The following is a 17,890-nucleotide window of genomic DNA, read 5'->3' as shown; positions in this document are numbered from 1 at the left end:
AGCTGACGGGCGGCAGCGCAGGGCCCTCCTGCGGCCTCGGGGTGCGCGGGGTGCGCGGGTGTGCGCGGGTGCGCGGACTCCGAGGGCGGCGCTGCGCCAGGTGGGCTGGCGGCCGGGCGGCGGGCCGGGGCCCGGGGCGGCGCGGGACGGCGGGGGCGGGGCAGCGCCGCGGGGGGCGCCCGCCGGGGCTGGAGCCAGGGCCGGGGCTGCGGCGGGGAGGGCCGAGAAGGGAGCGGGCGGGGCCCTGGGAGCTGGCGCGGCGGAGACGCTGGCCCCTCCCGCGGCTGCGGGGTGCACCGGGTGCATGGAGCATTTGGGGTGCGCTATCAGTTAGAGGGACGGCGCCGTGGCCAGCTGAGCTTCGGGACTGCATGGTCAACGGGCATCCCCCCTGACCTCCCGGACCGCGCCTTGTGTTTGGAACCCTGCACGCCCTGCGCTCACTGTGGGACGCGCTGTCCCGCTCTCGCTCCTGCCGGTTCTCTGTTGCGCTCTCTGTCCTTTACCCTCATGGAGGCTGGGCTGCCGCTTCCTTTCGTCCATCTTCTCGCCAGGGGCTGGTGTTCGTTATTCCGAGGTCGGCCCCTCCAGCCACGCCTTGCTGGTCCGCTGGGATTCCGGTTGCCTGCGAGGCTTTGCCCACCGAGATCCGAGAGGCTGGGGACCGCCTGCCCTGGGGACAGCGGCTGGGTGGGCCTCCAGGGTGCAGCCGCGTATCTGAGGTTAGGATTGGGAAACAGATGGCGACGACCGCTACTCTCTTCTCACATCCCACCGGGGAAGGTAACGCTGAACCTCCTGGTGTTGCGGGAGGCAAGCACAGCGCGGTAGCTGCGCCCTGGCGCTAGGACCTCCGACCACTCGGTCGTCCAGGGCTGCCAGCCTTTTTGCCTAGATGGGATTTCTGAGAACTTAAGTACGTCAGCTGAAGGGGGAAGGAAAGACCAGAGAAGGGAAGTGAGTTATCCAAGGTCACAAAGAATGCCTCACCAACTCTCCTGGTCGCAGTCCTGGTTGCAGACAGCGAGGCTCTGTCTGCATATTGATCTGTAGCCCAGGAAGACACAGGGGCTTTTATTTGGGGAGGGGAGACCCCCAGTTTCCACTAGTGCACATGATAATAACAGGTGAGAGGCCTGTCCCTGCTCAGTGTCCACGGGAGAGATTGGTCAGTCTCGATGATCCTGTGAGAGGAGCTAAGCAGGAATTTGTGTCACAGTTTGAGGACTAGGGGGAGCAGAACTGTGTCTAGAAATCCTGTCCAAAGGGCGCGTCCCACAATGTCTCTTTTTCGTGTGACCACTGTTTCCCATAGCCCCTGAGCCGTGCCCTACTGCACCCTACTATGTGGCTTACAGAGTGTGGGGGCCCTATGGAGAGGCCCCAGTACAGAGGTGCCTCGGTGTCTCCCCAGATTTAATACTGGCTGGAGAACCACAGGGAGGCTGTGCTGAACAGCATGGTGCCCATCGGCTGCAAGAGTCCTGGGGGCCTGTGGACTCTGGCCCCAAGTGTCATCTGGTGACTGTCAGGAGCCTTTTCCTGATGTGGAGCAGAGCCACTGTTTCAAGGAAAGCTCCCTCTCCTCACCAGCCTTGAGATCCAGTTATGTCTACGCATGCCCGTCCCTTCACCCTCCTCTTAGTCACCCCACGCCCCCCACCCGAAGAGAGGAGGGACGGATTCTGGAATGAAGTAGGTGAATGGGCAGGAGGGAGCTGGCTCATCCTCCTGTGGACTTCCCCTCACTCTCAGAGAAAACCCCACCCAATTATCACATTACTGGGGACTCGAGCTTTGGGATTGCGGTGGAGGATGCGGCAGCCTCCACCCTGCCTCCCCAGCTGCATGACCTCCAGGGATTAGAGCCGCAATGGGGGAGCCCTCAGAGGCTGCTGGCTCCACACACACAGGGGTGGCCATCCTGCTGGGATAGAAACCGGTGGGTGCTGTGTCCTCAGCCCTCCCTCCTGCCCCTCTCCTGCCAGGTCCTTGTCTGCTTCCCCTGCTGCTCTCTTTCTCTTCTTTAGCCTTGTCCTCTCCTGGTGTTGGTGGTGGGGAGGGAAGAGCAAGTGAGAGGTGGGCCCTGCACTCACAGATGAGGGCTCCCTGTCGTGGAGACGTCCCTGAAGATGTGTGTCAGAGCAAGCCCTCCAGAAAGCTGCAGCCAGGGCTAGCTCTTCCTTCGCCCTATTTCCTAGAAGCTGTTGAAGCCCTCCAGGCTGTTTCCTGCCAGCTCAGGGGCATGGGGCAAGGCTAGTGGGGCTCAAGAAGGAAAGACTCAGGTGCAGCATGGGGAGGGTCAATCTGTGGTTGAGTGGCGAGGCTCTTTCCTGCTCCGTGACTTCCAGTGGGAAATTCTGCACCCTAACTGGAGGAGAGTTCCCTCTTCACCCCGTGGCATGCCTGCTTGTGTCCCTGCTCGTGTGATCCTGGCTAAGGCTGCTTAACTCTTTCTTTCCCCCGCTCCCTCCCCTAGGAGCTGCTGAAGGTGAGGTCCTTCCTGGCAGCGCCCTCTGCTGTCACATGGAGGGGGTTTCCCTGACGCACCCTGGCCACAGTTCTGATTCCACAACATTCCTCATTTATACGGGTGACCCCAGAGCAAAGATCCTCACTGTAGGCTGTCCGAGGCCCCTGGGGGCCACTTTTCTTCCAGAATAGGCCCCAAGGGGAAAGCAGGTTTCATCTCAGGAGCTCTGGGAGGCCCCTGCTGGAGGAGGGGCAAGGTGAGGACCTGGTGTGGGAGCAGAGCCAAATGAGAGGACAGTTAGCTTTCTGAGGTAGTGAGTTCCTAGCCTGTGGCTTGAATCATGAATGACAGGTGTCAGGTGGAATTTTGCAGTGGTCCTTCCTGTGGTGGTGGGGGGCAGGGGAGAGGGAGAAGCCAGGCTTTCAGACACTAATTGCCTAATTATTCACTTCCTTCTTTTTGGAAAAGAAGTACAGGAGGCAGGAGAGGATCTGGGCAGCCTGGGGCTGGAGGCAGAGAGCCCATGGCTTTGTCATCAGAGGGGCCAAAAACAGATAGGATACGGATCTCTAGTCAGAAGCAGGGGTGTTCTTCCTGCCCCTTCTGGAAGCTTCTTCACCCAACGTGTGTATGTGTGTGTGTGTGTGTGTGTGTGAGAGAGAAAGAGAGAGAGAGAGAAAGAGAGACAGACAGACAGACAGACAGACAGACAGACAGACAGACTCTGGGCACCTGCTCCTCAAGGATGAGGTCCTTGCATTCAGAAGCAGAGGGCCTATTCATGCTCAGTCATCTTTTCAGAGTGCCCCAGGCCAAAAGAAATAACTGACGATTTTGTTTAGCAAGTAATTAGGTCTAAACAACGTAATAATTAGTAGCACTTTGAAAAAAAATTCACATAAGTTAAAAGAAAAGAATACAATTTTATTTCATTCTCACATAACTGCAGTTGCTTATCATTAGGAAGCTGTGCCCATGGCTGGTGAGGACACCCTGTTTTCTGTTCCCTGTTGATTTTCACTGGGACTTGCTTTTTATCACAGTGCCAGCCAGAAAGCTAGCTTTGTAAAGATACGATAACTTCCAAAGAAATGTGGCCCATCTCAGCTGAAATGGAGCTATCTGGAGCCAGTAGGCATCTCACTTGCAAATGATGATATTGCTGTGTCTCCCTCAAGTGTGCAGCACCCTGGGGATTTGCCGTAGGGCCTTGGGGTGCCTTGTCACACAGTTTGGAAACCATGGCTCTAACACAAGCAGCCGGGAGTGGCCACCTGACCTCACCTAGAGCCTCTATGAGGGTCTGTCTCCATGTTCCAGGTGGACAATGAGGTTTTCCACGTCCCCAGAGAAGGATGAGGCAGGATGGGGTCTTAGTCTCTATTTCTCGTGGAGTCAGTCTCTCCCAGATCTGAATACTGAAGGTGGGACTTAGTGTTCCAAGGTCATGCGGTGAGAGACCTGCACCCCGAGAAAAGCCGGGGCCAAGATAGAGGCGTGGGGTGAGGGCATGTCACTCGTCTTTCTGAGCTGCCCATGGGTGGAGGATGAGGTACCTTCCAGCCCCGAGAACCAGTCCATCTGTCTCAGGATATCTCTTAGCTGGGGCCCCTCTCTTTATCACTACTTCTAATTCTTCCTGAGAGCTCCATCTTGATTTTGATAGGAGGCTCTGACTAGACTGACTCCATAGAAGCGACTAGAACCTTAGGTCAGTCCCTCCTTGTACTAGAAAATAGGTTCGAGGTGAGTTTCAGAGAGTGAGAAGCAAATGGATGAGACCTTGGTCTCTGGACTCCACCCCCCAGGGGACCCGCACGCCTTTCAGAACGTCAACTCATCAACTTGAGTCGCCACACACCTAACTTGTGCCCCTGGATGTCATGTGGGAGGCTGTCATCTGTGGCTTGTGGAACCAGACTCCTGTGTGCATCCCAGGTACACAGTCCTAGCTCTCATCCTCCCATCCCCCACTCCAGGAAGTACAGCCATCAGACCTCAGCATCTATGGTTCCCAAAGCAGTGAGTGGGCCTCAGAGGCATAAAAAAACAAAATTTAGGGATAAAAATTTGCATCGTGGACTTCCAGAATCCCAGATTCTCATCACAGTGGTTAGGACTGCAGATTTGCTGTCCGGAGTCTCACTTCCCTGGGATCTGGAATCCTGGTTCCAATGCCCCACTCACCTGTAAAATGAGGGTGTTAGCCCAGCCCAGCCTTTCTGTCTAATGTGCTGTTTTGCTGTGGGGCCACATGGGGCCATTAGAGTTTGAGTGGCCGCCTGCACAAATTCTGCTTCTGGGCCAACATTGCCACCATGTGGAGATTCTGAGTGAGGCAGTGGCATGGACGGAACACTTGGGGCCACACTGAGGTCCGTCACCTGCAGGTGGTGCCCACCTGGGCTTGGCTGTGGGTGGAGCAAGCTTTAGCTGCTCTGAGGGTCTTGGCCTTCCCGTGGCTTTTCCTGGTAACGAGATGACCACTCAAGACCCGCTGTTACATTCCTCAGGGCAAAAGTTGGAGCTGAGGCCCAGAGGGGCCGAGAGTGAGATTCATGGGACCAGTGTTCAGAGGTTAGAGTCTGTGTGGCTCCCAGGCAGCGTCCTTCTGCCATTCTGTCACCCAGGCTCATGGTCTAGCTCCTCTCTCCTTTGGTGTATCACATCCACAGTGTCACCTTTGGAGCCTCCCTCAGGGATGGTGGGAGACACATAGGTCTGTCAGCCTCTTTCTCCCCAGGTTGAGGGAGGCTGGGGTGTCACCTCCCCATGATAATACGTTGGACTCTGTGGGCGGGGAGGGGTGGAACCTGATCCTGGGAGGGTGCGAGCAGGGCAGGGCAGAGGCCTGAGACTGTCCGGGTCTCCACTGGCCACTCCCTTCCACTTTTGCTGTTTTCTGGCTCTAATGACACTTGACAATATATTTCCTCTGAGGCCAGCAGCCCCTTGGTAGGCTGCATCCTTTCCTACCTGCTTGCAGGGCCTCCATAGCCTCGTCTGCCACCCTGCTGGCAGCTTCACTTCCTTCAGTCATTCCAGTGCGTCTCCTCCCCTCTCTCAGTAGGCTCCCTCCTTCCTCATGTCACCAAGGGAAATCGGGGTCATCAGGTTCCCAATTACAACCTGGTGGGGCCTCCATCTCTCCTACCTCAGAAGATGAGATTTCTACCAGCTCAGGTGGGCCAGACAGTTCAGTGAAGCATTTGTTCTCATGCTCTCCATGCTCAGGAAACTTTCCCCTCTCTTCTAAATCTTCTACCTACCCCTAGACCAGCTTATTTCTCTTAGTCTGGAAGCTAGATGCTATTTGAAATGGTATTTTTCTTTCAGTTTCCATTTCCATCATTTTCTGCTAATATGTAGAAATATCATTGATTTTAGTATATTGATCTTGTAGACTTCCCAAACTTACTTATTAGTTCTAGTAGTTTTTTTCATAGATTCTGTAAGATTTTCTACATAGACAATTGTGTCATCTGTGACTAAAGGCAGTTTTACATCTTCCTTTCAATTCTGGATACCTTTCATTTCTTTTTCTTGCCTTATTGCATTGGCTAGAAACTCCAGGACAATGTCAAATGAAAGTGGTGAGAGGGGGTCTCCTTATTGTTCTTGATATTGGAGTCAGGCATGCAGTGTTCCTTTTAAGTATGATATCAGTGGTGGGTTTTCCACAGATATCCCTTATCAGGTTGAAGAAGTTCTCTTGTATTTCTAGTTCACTGAGAGTTTTTACCGAAATGTCAGAATTCGTCAAGTGATTTTTCTTCATCTATTGAGATTATGTGGCTTTTATTTTTTAGTCAGTTAATATATTGAATTATATTAATTGATGTTCAAATAGCAAACCAACCTTGCATTCCTGGGATAAATCCCACTTAGTTAGAATGTATTGTCCTCTTTATATATTGTTGAATTGGATATAATAAAACTTAGTTAAGAATTTTTGCATTTATGTTCACAAGAGAACTTGGTCTGATATTTTATTTTCTTATAATATCTTTGTCTGATTTTGGCATCAGGGTAATTCTGGCCTCATGGACTACTCAAGTGTTCCCAATTCTTTAAATTTTTAGAAGAGTTTGTGAATAATTGTTTTTATGTCCAGAATGTTTGGTATAATTCACCAATGAAGCCATCTTGTTCTAAAGTTTTCTTAGGAAGAAAAGTTTCTAAAGAAAGTTTTGTAACTATACATTCAATTTATTTAATAGATGTAGAGTTATTTTGGGTATTTACTTCTTGGTGAGTAAGCTTTGGTATTTATGTCTTTCAAGGAATTTGTTCATAGAAGCTATTAAATTTATTGGCATATGAATGTTAATATATGCCCTTTTATTTTTAATATCTGTAGAATATGTACAGCTACCACTTTTCTAATTATTGATATTATTAATTTATTTTCTCCTTTCTTGATTAGTCTGGCTAGAGTGATCTTTGCAAAGAGCCCATGGTTTGAACCTGCTCATGATCTCTTCTGAATTCCTGTGGATTTTGGACTTGCTTAGCCTCCACAAACTTATAAGGCAATTCCTCAGAATCAATCTGTTTCCTAACTTCAGGGACTCCAATTACAAGTATATCATGCTGCTTGAAGTTTGCCCAAGCTCATTGATTCTCTGTTCATATTTTCAGTCTTTTCTCCTATGCTGTGTCTTCAAGTTCACTAATCTTTTCTTCTCCTTCTCTAATTTGCCATCAACCCCGTCCAGTGTGTGTGTCATCTCAAATACTGTAGTCTTCATCTTGAGCAGTGTACTTACCTTAATACATTCCTTGTCCCTACATACCTGCTCAGTCTTTCCTCTACCTTCTTGTACACGTGGAATCCCTACCATCACTGTGTTGATGTATCTGTCTGCTAATTTTCTCATTTATGTCTATTTCTATTGCTTGATTGATTTTCATCCTCATTATAGGTGATATTTGTCTGCTTAATTGCATGCCTAGTAATTTTCTGTTGAATGCCAGACTTTGTGTATTTACCTTATTTGGCTGAATACATTTGTATTCTTATAAACATTCTTCAGCTTTATTCTAGAATACAGTTGAGTTACTTGAAAATAGTTTGGTTCTTCTGAGGCTTTCTTTTAAGCTTCATTTGGCAGAATCTGAGCAGCACTTATTCTAGGGCTACTATGTACATGTACAATCTATTATCACGTACATGTTGATCCATATCTCTATGCTGTTCCCTGTTTGTGCAGCCTATGGTAAGTCTGCCAACTTTGTCTTTCTCAAACTGTTTGGGATATTTTAAGCCCTTTGCTGTTTCATATAGATTTTAGCATCAATTTGTCCATTTTTGCAAAAAAAAAGCCTATTGCAAATTCATTTGTGAACTTAATTTTTTAAATTAACATATAGCACAATTAACTTTTAAAATGTACAGTTCCATAAATTTTAACATATGGGTTTAATACCTGGTGAAATAGCCACCACAGTTGGGATCCAATAGTTTCACCACCCAATACACTCTCTCCTATTGTGCCTTTGTGATCACACCCTCCCTTTCCCGGCCCCTGGTGACTATTGCTCTGTTCTTCATCTCCACAATGTTGTCATTTTGAGAATGTCATATGAATGCACTCATATGGTATGTAACTTTTTGGTATTGTCTTCTTTCACTCAGCATAATGCCTTTCAGCTTCATCCGTATTGCTAAATTTATCAACAGCTCATTCTTTTTTTTTCTCTTTCTTTCTTGCTCTTTCTTTCTTTCTTTCTTTCTTTCTTTCTTTCTTTCTTTCTTTCTTTCTTTCTTTCTTGCTTGCTTGCTTGCTTGCTTGCTTCTTTCTTCTTTCTTTCTTTCTTTCTTTCTTTCTTTCTTTCTTTCTCTTTTCTTTTCTTTTCTTTTCTTTTCTTTTCTTTTCTTTTCTTTTCTTTTCTTTTCTTTTCTTTTTTTTGCTGAGGAGTATTCCACTGTATGGAGACACCATGGTTGGTTTGCCCATTCTCTTGCTGAAGAACATTTGAGTCTTTCCTGTGTTTGGAAATGATGAATATAGCGGCTGTAAATGATACTTCACACGTTTTTGTGTGACCAAAAGTTTTATTTCTTCTAGGGGTAAATACCTCAGAGTGGGATTACTGGGTCACATGTAGGTGTATATTGTTAACTTATAAAGTGGCCGCACCATTCTGCATCCCTACCAACAACACAGAATTTCCAGTTGCTCTGCATTCTTGTTAGTGCTTTGCATTTCTATGTCAGAGTTTTTGTGTGAGCTGTTTTAACAGGTGTGTAGTGACACCTGGTTGTGGTTTTCATGTACGTCTCTCAATGGCTAATGCCGTGAGCACCTTTTAATGGACCAATTTGCCATCTGTGTATACTCTTTGGTGATGTATCTGCTCAGATCTCTTACTTGTGAAAAAAAAAAAAACCTTTTTATTTAAAATAACCATGGAGCCACAAAAAAATAGTGCACAAGGTTTTGTGTGTCCTTCACTCACTTTCTCTCCATGGTTACATTTTACATAATTGTATCACCATATGGAAAGTAGGGAGTCTGCATTGGTCTAATGTGTGTTTGGTGTTCTTTGCTTCATCTACCACTCGTCAGGTGTAGATCCGAGGACCACCACCATATGCAGGACACAGAAGTCACATGTCAGCCCACAGCTCTTCTCATGCTGCCCGCTGATAGTCCTGTCCACCCTGCACCCTGAACCCGTGCCCTGGCACCACCAATCTGTATCCAACTGTATAATATTGTCATTTCAGGAAGGTCCTACACATGGAATCATGCAGTACATGACCTGTTGAGACTGGCCTTTTCACTCAGCATAATGCCCTTGAGGTCCATTTAAGTCGTTGTGCATATCAATAATTATTTCTTATTGATAAGTATTATATTGAATGGGTGTACTAAAGTTTTTCTAACCATTCACCTGCTTAGGGATATTTTGGTTGTTCGTAGTTTGAGGCTACTACATGTAAGGTAAGACATTTACATTTACTGTAATGATTGATATGTGGTGGCTTAGGTCTGCCATTTTATTTTTTGTTTTCTCTTCGTTCCCTCTGTTTGTTTTCTTTTTCATACATTCTTTGGGTTACTCAAATACTTTTTAGAATTCTATTTTGGTGTATCTGGTGTGCTTTTGAATGTATTTGTTTTGCCTTTTTACTGGTTGGTCTGCATATATAACATCACAGGCTGCTGGTGCAGACATTTTACCAGTTCGAGCACAGTGTAGAAACCTCACAACCCTCATTTACAATAGAATTGTCTTAAATATTTCCTCTACATATTTTGAGTACGACACCAAATGATGTTATAAATTTGGTTTAAACCATCAAACACAGTTTGGAAACCTCAAGAGAAGAAAATTCGGTTGTGTTTACCTACATTTTTACTCTTTCCTGTTTCTTAATGTTCCATGACTTTTCTGTTCCATGAACTTCCTTTAACCATTCTTTAAGAGTTGATCTAGTGGGGACATGTTATCTCTATGTTCCTTTCCTCTTCATTATTGGAGGATTTTGTTGCTGAATATAGAATTCTGAGTTGACAGTTCTTTCTCGGCACTTAGAAAATGTTGTTCCAGGTCCTTTCTGGCCTCCATGGTTTTTGATGCAAAATCTACTAAATTTCAAATAGTTTTTCCCTTAGCAGTAAGGTGTCACTTTTCTTGTGCTGCTTTCAATTCTTTCTTTGTCTTTAGTGTTTAGAGTTTGACTATGGTGTGTCTCGGTTTGCCTTCTTAGGATTGATCTAGTTTGGGGTTTGCTTAGCTTCTCAAATATGGAAATTTATGTATTTTACCAACTTTGGGAATTTTTAGCCATTATTTCTTCTAGCATTTTCTCACCTGGCCTTCTTTCTCCTCTCTTTCCAGGCCCCCAATGACAAATAGATCTTCAGGTATGTAGTCCCCCAGGCCCTTTGGGCTCTGCCCATTTTTTTTAGTCTATTTTCTCTCTGCTTTTCAGGTTGGATAATTTCCATTGTTTTGTCTTCGAGTTCACTGATTGTTTTCTCTCTCCTCTTCATTCTGCCATCAAGCCCATCCATTATTATTATTTTTTTAGTCATATTTCTCAGTTCTAAAATTTCCATTTGGTTCTTTTTTATATTTTCTATTTCTTGGCTGAAAATTTCTTTTTTTCTTATTTCAAGTGCATTTGTAATTGCTTGTAGAAGGATTTTAATGATGACTTCTTTAAATTCCTTGTCAGACAAGTTCAACATCTGTGTCATCTTGGTGTCGGGTCTGTCTCTGTCACACAGGCGAGGCTTTCCTGGTGCTCAGAATCACAAGTGCAGGTGCTACACTGCATCTGTTTCAGCAGCCCTCCTCTGACACTAGCCTCTGGAAGAGGGCGGTGCCACCTCACTGCAACCAGCAGGGGAATTCGGCTCCCCAGGTGGCCTCTACCCACACTTCAGGGCAAGGTGGGGCTCCTAACCCCTGGACGGTGGTGCCTGTCCCTGGCTTCCCATTGGGGGTCTTCTCTCACACCATCCAGGTGAGTGAGAAAGGGCTCGCTGTTATGTCTGTGCGAGGAGGTTGAGGCAGGCACATTTCTCCCACTGTGTTTGGCTGGGGTCGGTGGTTATTGTCTAAAATGTCTTGTTTGCTTAGGAGCCCTTTCTTGGTCCTTGAGGCTTTTTTGGTCTGTACCCCTTGTTATCCCTGTTTCTGGGTTCTCCAGAGCCCAGGCTGGGATCTATGGGCAGAAGGACCACAGGGCTCATGGCTGCATCTTCCCTCAAATCCCCAGATCCTGGCAGCCAGCCTTTTCTCCACCTCTCAAGTCTTCTTGTTTCACCTGGCTCTTTTGGAACTGATTTCCTGTTCGTGTTTTGTGTTATCTCAAGTGATGTGTCATGCTGCTTCTGTTTCAGATGGTGGGTAGTCCAGTGGCCTTAGATGTGACATTTCCATCTCTTTGTCTGCTGGGGCTTCCAGCTCTGTCAAGCACAGTGAGCTGGGGAGGGCCAGATGCAGCCCTGGTCTGGATTAACTCATAAGTCCAAGAGGGCATAGGATGGGCCCAAGCAGAGGGCCCAGGCCCATCAAAGCAGCTGTAAGACATTTGTGTAGGCTGTCAATCTGTGTCATGGTGGTGTGGCAGGCACCTGACACCCAGGTAAGTGCAGGACCTGTGAAGCTCTCTCCGCCCACCTGGGAGTAATTGGGTTAACCCCTATCCTGGGGCCTTTGCCATGAGATTAGCTCATCCGTGGACACCAGAACCAAAGAATAGGATCTACGACTGAGTTCTCTGCCCAAGGGATAGGTGTAGGCAATGGGAGGAGGCAAGATTGGAATGCTGCTGATAGAGCCCCCAGGTAAGATGCAAATGAGTCCCCTCACAATGAAACCATGTTGAGTGTACCAGCTTGTACTGCTGGGGGGACCTGTGAGGGCCCAGGTAGAGAGAGTGCTTTTTAAACAGCTTGGACATGTGCCAAGCAATTCTGAGAGGGTCTGGGAGACCGGGGGAAGCTCAGAACAGCGTGGGCAGCAATCGGGGCTCCCGCAAGTCTTTTCTGGGAGAGGGGCAAGATGGGGGATGGAGGGAAGGAGTAGTCACTCAAGGTGGGCAGTGCTTCCTGGGAAAAACTGTCATGTACGTGGCCTTCCCTTGCCAGAAGCCATAAGTTAAATCGATGTGGGTATTCTTGTCAGAAGAGACCCCTTGAAGTTCGGCACCAGGTGCATCAGCCTGTTGCTGTGAAACAAATCAGCACAAGTTCAGAGCTGAACAAAACTCATGTATCATCTCATCAGGAGACGGCATTGGCACAGTGTGGCCAGGCCCTCTACTCAGGGCCTCACCTGGCTGAAACCAGGGGTGAGCAATTGCATCCTCTTCTGAAGACTGGACTGGGGACAACGCTGCCCAAGCCCCCATGGATCACTGGCAGAACTCCTGTCCTTGTGGTTCCAGGACCAATGTCCCTGCTGTCCCAAGTGTTAGGAGGACTGTGAGCTCTTCCTATAGGGATGGCTAGAGCCTTGCCGCCACCAACAGCTCTCTGGTCCAAGAACTTGCTTCTGTCACCAGTCTTGCTCCAGTCCCTAGCCCATGGCCCAAGGGACCATGCCCTGGGCTCCAGGTCTGCCTGCCTGCTTGCTCAGTATAAGGCCCTGCATGATCTGTTCCCCTGGTGTCCATCTGACCCTCCTCTCACCTCATGCACTCTGGCATCCCTGCTGACCCCCAGGCACTGAAGACCAAGCACATGCACCTAACTTGCTTTGTTCAGACAGGGAAACCACAGTGGGGAGCTCCCACTTCTGAGGTGGGCCTCACTTGGCCTGGTTGGGGCAGACTCTGCAGTGAGCAGAAGTCACTTCCCACAGTGGGCGAGTCAGCTGGCCCTGGTTCTGTGAGAGGATTGACTCAGGAAGCGGCAGTCTCCACCCCTCCCTGATCCCGGGGCAAAATCATAACATTGGGAAAATAGATGTCGATCACATACATCCTGCCTTGGGTCTTGCCCTCCTAGGCAATGCCTCATAACAGAGAATCACAGAATGTCAGCTCAAACGCCCAACCTCTCATTTTACAGGTGGGGAAACTGAGGCTGGTGAGGCTGGGGCTTGCCTGAAGACATAGCAGAGTGGTCAGGCCTGGATCGGACCCTCTGTCCCACACTGTCCCCTCCTCCCGCATGGTCCCCAATCTCATCTCCACTCCTTCCCACCCTGGACTAGGGACACCCTGACAGCCTTATTCTACCTTCATCACCTCTGTAGAGGCCCATCTCCAAATACAGTCAACTCTGAGGTCTCAGGGGCTAGGCTCCAACATGTGAGTTGGCAGTGGTGGGGAAGCACAATTTAGCTCATAATAGCCTCCCTGGACTCTGGCTGTCTCCTCAGGACTCTGCCTGGACCCCTGTGGTATGCTTGGAGAAGTGGGCTCGCTTTACTCTCCATCCTCTGGATCACTGCCCTGAGCTGCCTGCTGTTCCATGTCTAAAAATGTTCCATAAACTTTGTCTAGTTTCTCAGTTGTTTTGGGAGATAGGGTCAATCTGGTCCCTGTTACTTAATCTTGGTCAGAGCAGAAGTCTCCCCAGTGTGGACAGTTAGCCTGTCCCGCATCCCCCTTTTCCACCTCATGCTCCCACCAGCCATGCTTGTCCCCAGGGCTGTGCCCAGAGACCGCCGTGTCTTCTGGCTGCAGCTTCTCTGCTCAGCTAAGTCAGTGACCTCTTGCCCATCTGTTTCCTTTCTTTCAAAAATATGTTGTAATTGCTCATCAGCTTCTCCGGGTTACTTTGCCCCATGGGTCTTATATCTTTCTATTCATTTATTATCTTTTTAATGAGTTCTTGGGAGGAAGAAGAAATCAATGTGGGCTCGACAGTCATCTTGAACCAGCAATTTTCTTGAACCAGAAATTGTCTTTAGACAGCTAAATTTTCCTGGAAACATTATTTGAAAACAGATGTCCTCTGGGGGACATTTATAATGCTTGTAATTTTGTACTATTACAAATAATACTTTGATCACTGCCCCTATCTACAATGCTTGTGTTTCTCTGTTACTTTTCTAGCATAAATGTCTAGAGACTGGGTCAAAGTTTTGATGGGCTTACTAAGCTCTATTGCCAGACGGCCTACAAAAAAATGTGCCTCTTACCCTGCCTCCACCGGCATTTTCTTCCTATGCTGACAAAGGGCTTTCTCATCCTGAAATCAACAGAAAGTTCTCCTGTATTTTATTTCCATTATTTTAAAGTCCCTTTAATCCCTCTGAAAACTGTTTATGGTAAAGCCAAGAGTGTGTGACTTTTTCAGATAGTTTATTTGTCCTCTTTAAGTCAGTTTTCGATCAGTATATCCTTGCTGTACGTTTACAGCTCTTCCTGCATCACTCTGGGCATAGGGCTGGACCGAGCACTTGAAAGGAACACAGACACGGTGGGACCAGCTTCCAGGCCTGGCTCAGGAGGCCAGCTACTCTGTCTTGCTGGTCCTGCTGTGACACCAGCAGCTGCCCTCACTGACAAGAGAACAGCACTTTGCCTGCCACCCAGCTAATGAATCCCAGGAAACTTCAAACCATAGGTCAGGTCTGAGCAGAGACAGACTGCCCAGACAGGTGTCACATTCATGATAAAGACCTGACCTCAAGCAGCTCTGGGGCAGGTTACACAGTTTCCCTGGAACTGTTCATTTGGAAGTCCATGCAGTCAGGAGGGACCGGGGGCATATGAAGTGTCCTTGCAAGGGGTGCTGCTGCCTTCTGCACTATATTCGGCATACCCTGGCCAGCTGGAGGGTCCAGCAGAAACTGGGAGGCCTCGCTGCCTGCAGGGTGTCCAGGCCACTGAGTCTGCAGGAGGAAGTCATGGGAAAGTCAGGTCCACCCTGGTGGGCAGTGATTCATGTTTGGGCTCCCATAGGTGAAGGGACCCTGTTCAGCATCCTTGTCCCTCAGCTACTGGCTTTTGACCCCTGCTGACTGACAGCCCACCTCCCAGCCTTAGAGGAGCCTGCTAACATTGTGGTAGCTCCTGGGTCAGGGCCAATCCCAGGGAACACGCCAACCACCTGGGGAGGCTCAATGTGGCCTGCACATCCATGTCCTCTCTTGGGAGCAAGCAAGCTCCCTGGAGCAAGGCCACTGGCTTAATGCCGTGGCCTTGGTGTCAGAGCTCCACAGGCAGGAAGGGAGAGCGAAGAGGTGGAATGCAGGTTCTGTGCCCCAAGGCCTGCTAGGGGGCCTGCAGCTACGAGGCTCCAGCCATGAGGAGGAAGCTTCGGAGGTGGGTACCAGACCTTGAACACGCACACGCTGGTCCAGCCCCTAAGCAGGAATGACGCCCCTTCCACCTGCACTTCAGGTGGGAATGACCTCTCAGTTTGGGTGCCTGACTGCTTTCTCTGCCAGCCCTGGGTTGAGCGTTGGTCAGTGCCCACGGGCAGGGAACGTATCCTGAGGGCCATCGTCCCCACCAGCAATGGATAAACCAAGGAAGAAGAGGCTGTTCAGAAATCTGGTTTGGAGTAGATTATACACATGAAATCCTTCCTCAAACCAGGTGTCAATGTCAAATTAGAGAATAGACTATTTATATTTTAATTAAAAATACAAATTTGAAAAATAGATTTTTTAACTCTCCTTAAGACTCTTTGACCCATGAGTTATCTAGAAGTGTGTTATTTAGTTTCCAAGTGTTTGAAGAATTTCCAGGTGGCTTTCTGGCACTGATTTCTAGTTTGATTTCACTATGGTGAGAGAACACATACTGATGATTTTATCTATTTTAAATTTATTGAGGTTTATTTCGTGCTCTGAGTTTTGGTCTATGTTCAATAGCTGTTTGAAAAGAAGGCATGTCCTGCTGTTGTTGGGTCAGTGTCAGTCAGACCTCTTGGGTTGCTGAGTTTCTCGATGTCCTTGCTAATTCTTCTGTCTAGTAGTTTTGCCCACTGCCAACTGAGGGGCATTGACGTGCCCAACAATTATGAGTTTGTCTACATCTCCTTTTGCCTCTAACAATTTTCACTTCATGGATGTTGAGGCTCTGTTGTTTGGTGTGCACACTTTTGGAAATTACTATGAAAATATGACATATAAGACATGTGGGAAGCAGCAAAAGCAGTGCCGAGAGGGAAATGTATAGCACTGAGGACAGTTTTTGAGTCAATATTCTAAGTTCCTGCCTCAAAAAACTAGGAAAAGAGCAAAATAAAACCAAAGCAAGAAGGAAGGAAATAAGAGCAGAAATAAATGAAATTAAAAACAGGAAAACAATAGAGAAATCAGTGAAACAAAAAGCTGGCTTTTCAAGAAAAAAATCAGTAATGTTTATAAACCTTTAGTAAGAAAGAAGATACAATGAGAGAAGATGCAAGTCACCAATATCAAGATGAAACAGGGGGACATCACTACAGACTGAGACATTGCAACAATAATAAAAATGCCATGAACAACTTTCTACTCATAAATTCAACAACTTAGAAGAAATGGACCAATTTCTCACAAACTAGACTACCAAAATTTAGCCAAAATGAAATAAGCTGAATAGTACTATAATCATTTAAAAAACTGGTGTAAATAAGAAACTCCCCAAAAAGAAATCTCCATGAGCAGGTGGTTTCCTAGAGACCTCTACCAAACAGTTAAAAAAGAAATAACACCAATTTTATTCAATTTATTCTAGAAAAATAGAGAAAATAGTAATAGATTGCAACTCATTTTAGTAAGCTAGTCTTGCCCTGCCTGACACCCAAACTAGGCAGACAGCACAAAAAAGAGGAAACTACAGACTAATATCCTATATGAACATCAAAGCAAAAATTCACAGCAAAATATTTGCAAATTGAATCTAGCAATGCATGAAAAGAACTATACACCATGACAAAGTGGGGTTCATTTCAGGTATGCATGTCTGGGTTAGCATTTGAAGTCAATCAATTTAATGCATCACATCAACAAGCTAAAGAAGAAAAACCATATGATTGTATTGATACAGAAAAAGCATTTGAAAAAAAAATCCAACACCAATTCATGACAAAGCTCTCAGCAAATTAGAGGGGGAAATACCTGTATTAACTTACAGCTCATTTTATACTTGATGGAGAGAGACGAACACTCCCCTTAAAACTGAGAACAAGGCATGGGTGTCTGCTATTCAACAGTGTGCTGGAAGTTCCTGTCACTGTTAATAAGAAGATAAAAGGAATAAAAGGCATACATAAAGGAAAGAGAGGACGTGGTTCTATAATGTAGTGGTTAGCACATCTGCTTTATATGTAGAAGGTCCTGGGTTTGTGCCCCAGTGGAGCCATGGTCCATGGTCTATGGCCATGCTACCCTGAACAAACCCGATGTCTAATCTCGGAAGCTAAGCAGAGTTGGGCCTGTTTAGTACTTGGATGGGAGACCACCTAGGAAGACCAGGTGCTGTAGGCATAAATAATAATAATAAATAAAAAAAAGAAAGGGAGATATAAAACTGTTCCTACTGACAGATGACATGATTATCTATGTAGGTAATCCCAATGAATCTTTTAAAAAAACTAAGTGGGTTCTGTAAGGTTGCATGATACAAGAGCTACACACAAAAATCAATCACATTTTCACACTCACAGTGAATATGTGGAAACTGGGGTATAACACACAACACTGGTTATTATCACTCCAAAGAAAACCAAACAGTTACAAACTGAACACAACATGTGTAAAATTTGCATGCTGAGATTACAAAATGCTGATAGAAAAAGTCAAATATGATCTAATTAAATAGAGACACATTCTATGTTCATGGATCAGAAGACTGGATTCTCCCCACATTGGTCTATAGGTCTAACATGATTCCTATCACAGTCCCAGCAAGGCTTCTTGTAGGCACAGACGAGCTTATTCTAAAATTGATATGGAAAGACATGGGCCCTGGAATAGCGAAAGAAAGAAAGAAAGAAAGAAAGAAAGAAA

The 17,890-nt window shown here is 47.0% G+C and overlaps 1 pseudogene; it reads left to right on the top strand.

Annotated features, from left to right (window-relative positions):
- Window positions 1-17,252: 17,252 nt before the first annotated feature.
- Window positions 17,253-17,368, top strand: LOC120616737 (uncharacterized; annotated as a pseudogene).
- The last annotated feature ends 522 nt before the right edge of the window (window positions 17,369-17,890 follow it).

Source organism: Pteropus medius, unplaced genomic scaffold (genome assembly GCF_902729225.1).
Source record: "Pteropus medius unplaced genomic scaffold, Ma_sr-lr_union100, whole genome shotgun sequence".
NCBI classification, from domain to species: Eukaryota; Metazoa; Chordata; class Mammalia; order Chiroptera; family Pteropodidae; genus Pteropus; species Pteropus medius.
This window is presented reverse-complemented; position numbering and strand designations above follow the sequence as displayed.